Raw genomic sequence first — 10,973 nt, 5'->3', positions numbered from 1 at the left:
AGCCTGTACCTGGAACACCTAAAAGTTAGTTTATTCACTTCTTATTCAGTGTCTATTATCCCACTATTCAGCCTGTACCTGGAACACCTAAAATTAGTTTATTCACTTCTCATTTAGTGTCTATTATCCCACTATTCAGCCTGTACCTGGAACACCTAAAAGTTAGTTTATTCACTTCTTATTCAGTGTCTATTATCCCACTATTCAGCCTGTACCTGGAACACCTAAAAGTTAGTTTATTCACTTCTTATTCAGTGTCTATTATCCCACTATTCAGCCTGTACCTGGAACACCTAAAAGTTAGTTTATTCACTTCTTATTCAGTGTCTATTATCCCACTATTCAGCCTGTACCTGAAACACCTAAAAGTTAGTTTATTCACTTTTTATTCAGTGTCTATTATCCCACTATTCAGCCTGTACCTGGAACACCTAAAAGTTAGTTTATTCACTTCTTATTTAGTGTCTATTATCCCACTATTCAGCCTGTACCTGAAACACCTAAAAGTTAGTTTATTCACTTCTTATTCAGTGTCTATTATCCCACTATTCAGCCTGTACCTGAAACACCTAAAAGTTAGTTTATTCACTTCTTATTCAGTGTCTATTATCCCACTATTCAGCCTGTACCTGAAACACCTAAAAGTTAGTTTATTCACTTCTTATTTAGTGTCTATTATCCCACTATTCAGCCTGTACCTGAAACACCTAAAAGTTAGTTTATTCACTTATTATTTAGTGTCTATTATCCCACTATTCAGCCTGTACCTGAAACACCTAAAAGTTAGTTTATTCACTTCTTACTTTGTGTCTATTATGGTTCTACATGTCCTGGACCTGTACTGCCGTACAGGTTTAGCTTACCCATTTCTCATTTGATAACAACCACGTTACTAACTGAACTAAATCTCGACCACCGAGAGAAAGGTTTGTTTAAGAACACTGAGATGAATAAAATGTGGTCTTAAATTAGTACTCCGTTCCAAAGTTAGTTTAAAATACTAAGTTCACTTTGATATTGGTATATTAGCTATTTTTATGCTTTAATTGAAATTGAATAGAAGAAGACGGAAAAATAAACTAGTTACAACAATCACAGTTCTATCATAAGAAATGCTAAGACAGACGTATAGAAAAACATTATTAGTCAGTAAGAGTTACAATGTGGTTAGAAATTACATTTGAAAAAGTCGGCAAATGAAATAAATATACCTGTAAAAGTGTAGTATCAGCGGTCATACAGCTGTGTGGAGAGAGAGACACGACTTTATGGAATACCGGAATAAATCAAGTTATTTGCTTTCCCGTGGTGTCAAATGAAATATTGATTCCCCTGAGAACAGGATGAAATATCACATGACCTTGCATCTCATATACATCAGCCTTTATCGGGCTAAATTTATTATAGCTGGATCAATTTCTGTTTCAGTTAACACTACTGTTTCTAAACCAATCTTAAACACTATCTCAACACTACTTTGGGCGTGTCATCTTGATACGAGTGGAAATAATATAGCTAGTTTTGATAAATCAAAAACAAAAATCTTATTATTTGTCTTTTATTTGTTTATTTTTAATGAAACACAAAGCTACACAATGTGCTATCTGTGCCCTGCTCACCACGAGTATCGAAACCCGATTTCGAGTGTTGTAATTGTGTTTTGAATTTTGCACAAAACCAGGCTATCTGTGCTAGTCATCCCTGATTTTGAAACGGTAGTCTCGAGAAAAGGCAGATTATCAATATCTCCATCCCCCAAGCTCTGATTACTCTTAATCAACGGACAGTGAGATTAATCGTCCTAACGCCCTAACATGTTTAATGACGGATTCGAACCCGCGACACGCGGACTACGAGACGAATCCCATAACCATCAGGCCATATAAAAAATCTTACTCACAGATGACATGAAAAAAGTAGAAATGTTTGTTATATGAATGAACAAACACTTGAATATAACGATGGGATATGAAACAGCTGCGTGTGTGAGCTAGTTCGTTACAAATGAAATATTCATACTGTAATTTCATTACTTTTTGAATATCAGCATTTATTAAAACATAGACGGAAAGACGATAATGTAGTAGAAATTTCAAGTTTAGATTAGATCTTACTATCTAGATTTTTCTGCACCCATTACACTTTCAAAAAAACTCGTATAACGTGTAGCTTTATGATAGCCTTTTAATTATTCTCAGCTCTAATATATTCTAAAAATACAATTTACCTGTAAAATGTTATCACTAACATGATACTGTATTTTCAGTTTCTTACTAGACAAAAACAAATAAAAAATGCTAAATTAACTTTTTTTTTTTCAAGAGCTGAAATAAAACAATAATAGCTTAACTGGAATGAAAATTGAGCTACAGGGGTATTCTTGATGGAATATATATTGAAACAGAGAAGGATAAAGATATAAAACCAATGAGTCACAATAAATACTAGATGTCCTCTAAAATGTTCTGTTTCAAGAGTAAATGCAACCAAAATTAACAGCAATAAATAATTTTATTTCTTGCTTTTGATGTTCGTATGTCAAACTATATTGTAACCTTAAGAATGCATGATTCTTCATGTGATTCATGACATGCGCACGATTTAATGACGTCACGAAAGTAGAAATTGCAACGTTAAGCGTCCGTTGTGTGATATTACCGTCTACTGACTGAATGTCAGACAATACTCTACTGTCTAATGGTGCGAGTGGTTTAAACAGGTAACCTCTCCTGGCGGCCTTCGTCCCCATATTGAAAAAAATTAGAAAATATTTGATTATTATTTTGAATTAATTATGTCTTTTTTTCAATATACTTTTGTACATTTGTTCTTATGTTTGTTTTAAAAGTAGTTTTCTGTTTGGATTATTTACGAATAAATGAAAATTGTTAATATATTAACATTAATGTTTTTTTGAAAAGGTAGCTGAAAAGTTTGTAAAAAATTCAGTAAACCTGAAGTTCAGATTTCACATTCTCCACCACTTCTAGTGAAAATTTACTTCACCCTATTGTCTTTTTTAATTTTAAATAACACAAAAACAAAAAAGATAAATAGTACTACCCTTGTTGGCCATAGGGTTCTTTTTTGGTAACTCTGTACTAAAGGTTTCTGATAAAAGATAACAGCATCTCAACTACACACCTTGTGCATGCACGTCACTGATGGCGATGCTTTTTGCTCAGTACCAGAACTCATCAAGTCGCCTTGAATGCAGCACGATCAAAATGTCACGTTTATCTAACCATTTTTTAACACCATTATAAATGACTGATAAAATAGTACCAACAGTTAATGTTACGAAATGGTTATTTTGATAGCCATTATACTGGGCAGGTATTCGTAAATGGGGAATTTATAGAGTTACCAGCCCAACAGATTCACTTAGTCTTTAGTTACTACGAATAAAATAGTTATTTTATATGTACGTATCAATATGAGAATGATTTATCTGTCAAATACGTTTAAAAGTCATGAGAATCAATATATATCTCCCATGATATGCGTGTGATTTCCTCGATTAATACGAACTATGATGCATGTGCTAATGTGACTTCCATCATTTTATATTCCTCGTACGTGTGTGATTTGCCCTGCTTACTTTCACACACGAGCCTTGTTTTATATATTTACACTACTTACATTTTATTATGGTAAAATCAAACATCATTTATAGTTGTTTACTGTATTTACCAACTCAATACTCAGGTCAATGTTTAAGTTAGCCCAAGGGAACGTCACCACGGTATCGTTTTATGTTTAAACCTTTTAATAATTGATATTTGTATTGATAACTGTGAAAGCTATTTTTAAACAACATAAATAGTCTATATTTTATATATAATTTCATTTTTGAATATGTCTTCGCTTATACATAGGTCATGATGGCTGAAAACCTGCCGAAAAACAGAACACAACCTTTTACCAGTTTTCACGAATGGAAACCCAGTATACAGAAACATTCTGCAGTTAACTTATGTGAAACTGAAGAAAAAAAACAAAAATTTGTACGTGTGATATTGAATGTTTTTGTTCGTTAATAAACACAAAGCTACTTAATTTGTTATTTGTGCTGTATTTACAGCGGGTATCGAAAACCGATTTTTAGCATTATAGGTCCTCAGGCTTGCCATATAGCCACTTGAGGGTCTAGGGCGAAAGTTTTCTATGTTCTGATGCCTGAAACTGTAAGATAAATTTGTTTAAAAAACCTAATGGATCAGATATGTCAGAGAAATGTTATATTGAGTGGGATTTTAAAAAAAATTACAGAATCAATTAAGAACATTTTGAATATATTTGGCATGTAAATATAGCTGAAAATATATTTTGTAGTATTGAATAGTGTAAGCTGAAGTATTAGTAACAAGATATAAGTATACTGAAAAGCATATATATTATTGTGGAAAATAGGAACTTAGTTTAACATTGAAAGATGGTTTGGTTTGGTTTGAATTTCGCGCAAGTCTACATGACGGTTATCTGCGCTAGCTGTCACTAATTTAGCAATGTAAGACTAGAGGGAAGGCAGCTGGTCATCACCATCCACTGCCAACTCTTTTACCATCATGTAGTGGGATTGTCAGTCACATTATAACACCCCAACGACTGAAAGGGCGAGCATGTTTGGTGTGACGGGGATTCGAACGTGCGACCTTCAGATTACGACTCGAGCGCCTTAACCACCAGGCCAGGCCTGACCACATATTTATATGAAAACAAAACTCGCGTATCTCTTTTTATAGCTTCTACTTCTAATACGTTTTTCTACCAAACTCGACTCCTTGTTGGATGATAGTTACTTTATTGTGCTTAGGCCCAGCATGGCCAGGTGATTAAGGCACTGGACTCGTAATCCGAGGGTCGCATGTTCGAATCCCCGTCACACCAACATGCCCGCCATTTCAGCCGTTGGAACGTTATAATGTGACGGTCAATCTCATTATTCGTTGGCGGTGGGTGGTGATGACTAGCTGCCTTCCCTTTAGTCTTACACTGCTAAATTAAGGACGGCTAGCACAGATAGCCCTCGTGGAGCTTGGAGTAAAATTCAAAACAAACAAATTATTATACTTAAGTTACAGAAAGAACTCATGAACTTTGTAAATAACACAAAAAAGTGTCTTTAACCTCACGTCATTTCGTTTTCGAATAAATTATCTTTATATGTAAGCCTAAACAGTACACAGAAATATTACTTACGGAAGACTTCTTTATGACACCCGTTTGATAAGCAAAGCTACTTTATCAATTCGTGTCTGTTTTGTTCCCTGCTTGAAATGTTAATGTTTTACGAGTTGACGTTAAGAATGAATTGATCAAACACTTGCAGTCATTAATGAAAGAATATAAATCTTCTCTTTATAGGCTTACCAATCAAATATTTATTCATATAGAAGTATATCTGTTTATAGTAGATACATTTTTTTAACTTATCATCGTGTTTTGTGACCCTATCGTCTACTACTGTTACACACAACATATACACACGTGATCCACATAAAACAATGATAGACTACCTTATCATAGGATGCCAACCGAAACAGTAGTGTTCAAGCTAAGTGATGGATAAGTCAAAATATTCAATTAAACATTCGAAAATAATTTACAACAATACATGCGTTATTTTTGTTTACTTTATAAAGAGATAACGAAATGGTGTATCGTGTCCAATCTATTATCAAGAAGGGATATAAAATGACACCAGACTACCATACATTGTATCATAAATGTATTACACAGTGTCTTTGTTCATGAAGACGAACATTGTTTGTTCTTATGTGTATTTTCACAAAAAGATGTTTTTGTTGTTGTTGATTTTATTTCTACAGTAGTTAATCACTAACCCTGTCATCCATTCAGAACGTCCGGAGGTAGTTGGTCATTAAGCGTAAGACTTGTTTGTAGCTTGAAAAAGAGCTTCTACTTTCACCAAGTAAATAAAACCTAAATAAAACATGTTTAATGTGACATATTTCTAAAAGTCCAATTTATTTATTTTATTACTTTTGCACTTTTTTCCTCGTCTTTCATATTACCTAATAAACATCACCTGTCTTCCTTAGATGATATTTTAAACAGCCTATATCACAACTCTGCTCAGCTTTCTTTCTTTCTGGTCTCCTTTTCTTCAAAATTACTTTACCAAAATGTACATATTGTATTAATATATATTTTCTTCTTAGACCGGGCATGGCAATCTACATGCCGTGGGCTCGAAGTCCCTCATCGAACATGGTCGCCCTTTCAGCCGTAATGGTGTTATAATGTGATGGTTAATCCCATCATACACTGGTTAAGAGTACCCACGAGTTGATGTTTGGTTGTGCTGATTTGCTGCCTTCCCTCTACTCTATCATTTCAAAAGTAAATGGAAAAGACCTACTTTTCTCTTCAAACTTTGCTTTCGTGACCTGGGTAGTGAAATTTTCAAATTTACCCATTTTTTCAGAACATTCCATGTAGATTCAGTGCTGAGTAGCTGAGTGGGAATTTTCTCGAAGTTACAAGAATTTTCTTCTAGAATGTTGTAGAACTTACAAGAATTTTCTAGAATGTTGTACAATTTACGAGAATTTTCTAGAACTTTCTATTGTAATATATATATAGGGGCTCACCACTTACCACTTCAGTTTAGTTCTAGCTGCCTAAGTATATCTATCTGATTTTATCAGATATGGTATAAAAAGCTGCAAGCATTCTCCAGACGCATTCTGCTATGTATGTGGCCAATTTATCAAAACAAGAGCGAAAAAGTACTCTGTGACAGCATCTGCTTTGAAGTATGATGAGTATGGCTGGGAGGTTATCAAAGACTTCAAAATGGTGGCATTCCTGATGGATCTCCAAGGAGGCTTTACCAAGTTTCCCTGTTATCTTTGCCTTTGGAACAGCAGGGACACCGCAGCGCACTACAACAGGAAGCACTGGCTACAACATACCGAGTTCTCTGTGGAGAGGCACAATATCAAGTGTGGGCCACTAGTGGACCTTCAGAAGGTCCTGTTGCCACCATTACACATAAAATTGGGTCTTTTTGAAAATGAAAATTTGCCACAGCTCTTGATAAGGAGTCTGCAGCCTTCAAGTACCTTCGAGACTTCTTTCCTAAGCTGTCTGAGACAAAGGTCAAAGCTGGTGTCTTCGTTGGACCACAAATAAAGAAGATCCTGGAGTGTACAGAATTCCCCAAGAAGCTCAGTAGGAAGGAAAGCAAAGCTTGGGGCAGCTTTGCCACAGTGGTTCGGGGCTTCTTGGGCAACCACAAGGCCGAATATTATGTGGAACTGGTTGAGGCAGTGGTGAGGAACTACGACAAAAGGGGCTGCAGGATGTCCCTGAAAGTCCATATCATTGACGTTTATCTTGATAAATTCAAGGAGAACATTGGATCATACTCAGAGGAGCAAGGCGAGCGCTTCCACCAAGATATACTGGACTTTAAACGCCGCTACCAAGGAGCGTATAACGAAAACATGATAAGTGACTATATTTGGGGGCTGATACGTGAAAGTGATTTACATTACAGTCACAAAACTCGAAAAACTACTCACTTTTAAACATTTTGTATAACTTCAGTATAAATACATGTAAATCTTGATTCATATGTTGTTTTATTCAGACCTTATGTAAACGAAAATGTGCGAATTTGCCCGTTTTTACATAGAAATTAGGTTAATTTCTAAATTTCATTATCCAGGTCACGAAAGAAAAGTTTGAAGGGAATAATGGCCATTTTCTGTACTTTTACAACATAAGTAATTAACAAATAACACACACTATCCAGGAACAATATTTGTTATCTAGTATAATAAATCTTCAAAATGCGTGAAAGACACTCTAAAGTAATAAATAAGCCATATACTAAACTACAAGTTATAGAACTGCGTGAGAAAGTCAGCAGAACAAATAAAAAATTCACAAACCCAGAAATTTCGGAGCCTCACTGACTGGTTCATTTCGTTGAACGCTTCTAGCTATGTTACAAACAGACTTATCATAGTTATAAGTTCATCAAACAGAACAATAACAAAGGGACCACTTGCTAGTAATAGTGCTTTTCTCTACTAAACATCATCGAAAAAAAATTATTTTGTGTACCTCAGGTAACACCTTGAACAGAAACTCCATTTTTAAATACGAACATCCGTACGCTCACTCCGTATAATGATTCAGCATGTTCAAATAAAGCAGTAAAGGGATGTGATCCTCTCGATTTACATGATTTCGAAACTGTGAGTAGTATGGGGTATGCCAACGTAGGGAGATTCTCGAGACAAACTTCTCTATCTGGACGAGAAGACAAGCTACACTATTTTTTTTCAAGGAATTTATAAGACGAATTGTAAATTAATCAAATTTGCATTTATGAAGATTTAACGTAATATGATGATATGCTACAAACCCATACTGTATACAGAATATCAACATAAATGAACGATTGATGCCTAAGATCATATCACCTTGTGTGGAAAAAAATGTTTTCAAAAAGAATTTAAAGTGTAGGAATGAGTGTACCGAAACGTAGGACAAGGTAGGAATGGGAATGCTGTAATAAAACTTCTTCTGTACAACCTCACAAGGAGGCGTATCCAACATCTGGTCATTGTCTACTACGTTTTTATGTGTTCATGTTCTTATACAAATTGTGGGTGCATGCAATAGTGTGTCTGTAATTATTCTAGTTTTGTATAGAAGTAACAAATCTATGATATTGCTACATATAACCTCTTAGGATTTTTTATCTTTCTATTATACCCACCTTTATAGCTAATGTAAGTAATCTCTCGCCTTCTCATGCATTTGCAAAATGAGGAACAGAAAAAAAAGCTTACATGTTATGGGTTCCACACGAATATCTGATTCTACTGTCTTATACACAGACTTCACAGTACACGTGTTGCCTCCAATAATTCGATTCAGAGAAACCTCTAATTTGTTAAGTTGAGTCCACCTGGTTTATTGTACACAGGATAGAAACAATAAACAAGTAGACAATGACCGGATGTCTGACACGCCCCCTTGTGAAGTAGTACAGAGGAAAATTTATAACGTCATTCCCACCTTGATGGCCCGGCATGGCCAAGCGTGTTAAGGCGTTCGACGCGTAATCCGAGTGTCGCGGGTTCGAATCCCGGTCGCACCACACATGTTCGCCCTTTCAGCCGTGGGGGCGTTATAATGTAGCGGTCAATCCCACTATTCGTTGGTAAAAGAGTAGCCCAAGAGTTGGCGGTGGGTGGTGATGACTAGCTGCCTTCCCTCTAGTCTTACACTGCTAAATTAGGGACGGCTAGCACAGATAGCCCTCGAGTAGCTTTGTGCAAAATTCAAAATAAACAAACCATGCAGGCATTATGTGTTAGATCAATAAATACTGTTCTCTTTGAACAAGGAATTACACTGGCAGACAAACAAACCCATGTAATTTAACTTCATTTAATCCTCATACAGTAATTGTAAGTTGAGTATTTCATACCTGAGCCTGTAGCAACGCAGAACCAGTCAAAACTGAAATAGTTTTCGATGTATGTATTAATAATGTTGAAATGGTTTTGGAGAGCTATAGGTAAGTCTAAAAAAAGTTCATGTACATTTTGAATAGTTAACTTCTGAACCATTCGGCATTCAAAACACCGAAAGGAAATTTCAACTTTTGTTTTTCTTTATTTCGTGCAAAGCAACACGAGAGATATCTGCGCCACTTGTGTCTACTTTAACAGTGTAAGACGAGAGGAAAGACAGCTAGTTATCACCATCCAACGCCAACTCTTGGGATTTGAACCTGCGACCCTCGGATTACGAGTTGAGTGCCTTAACTACCTTGCCATGTCATGCTGAAGGTCAACTTCCTATAACCTTTACTAATACCTATCTTAGTTTGTAGCACCGCAGAACAAGTTCAAACTGGAATACCTTTCGATGCGTGTATTAATAAAGCCTATTCTAAGTTGAAATTTTCTTTCTGTGCTTTGAAAAGGTTCAGAAATTAAATGTTCAAAATTTAAATGAAATTTTTCTACGCTTATCTACAGTTTTCCAAAACCATGACTCAGATACTCATATATAAATATCTTTAATTTTTAATTATATTTTCAAACTTCAATTTTTCACGAGTTGTTGTTGTTAACACGCAATGGAAATATTGAACTGGTTGTTCTATAAAAACAAAAGTCTTGCGTTTAATTCAGAACAGAAAATGTTTATCGTGTCTCCTTAGGAATGTTGCAACAGACGTTGTGGCTTTTAAACGAAAACAAGAATTTTACATCACAAATGTAATTAACTGTTTGTTATAATTTTGAACTGAAAACTATAGAAATACAATTGATACGTCTTTTAGAAAAATATTTGCTAGAATGCAAACGTGGTTCAGCTTTTCTTGTATTTGTATTGTTTTTCACAGGATAAGTTGCTTTGAATCTTTTTATTATTTTTTTCGTATTCCACAAGCTGCATGTTTTAAGATTTTTTGTATTTGTATTGTATTTCACAAACTTTATTTTTTTAACCTTTATTGCATTTGTATAGCATACCATAAGCTATAATGTTGTTGTTTTTTTAATATTTCGGCCTAGCATGGCCAGATGGATTAAGGCATTCGAATCCCCGTCACACAAAACATGCTTCCCTTTCAGTAGTGGGAACGTTATAATGCGACGTTCAATCCCACTATTTGTTGGTAAAAGAGTAACCCAAGAGTTGGCGGTGGGTGATAATGACTAGCTGCCTTCCCTCTAGTCTTACACTGTAAAATTAGGGACGGCTAGCGCAGATAGCCCTAGTATAGCTTTGCGCGAAATTAAAAAAAAAAAAATTCTTGTATTTGTATTGTATTCCACAAGCTAGAATATTTTTAACCTTTTTGGTAATCAGTGATGTCGAGAAAACCCACTTGCAGAGAAATATATATGCAAAACGGCTTGTTTGGGTTGAGAAAATATTTTACATAGAAGAGCGAACAACGTTTCGAC

Source organism: Tachypleus tridentatus, chromosome 2 (genome assembly GCF_004210375.1).
Source record: "Tachypleus tridentatus isolate NWPU-2018 chromosome 2, ASM421037v1, whole genome shotgun sequence".
NCBI classification, from domain to species: domain Eukaryota; kingdom Metazoa; phylum Arthropoda; class Merostomata; order Xiphosura; family Limulidae; genus Tachypleus; species Tachypleus tridentatus.
The sequence above is the reverse complement of the archived record's forward strand: the minus strand, read 5'-3'. Positions refer to the sequence as shown.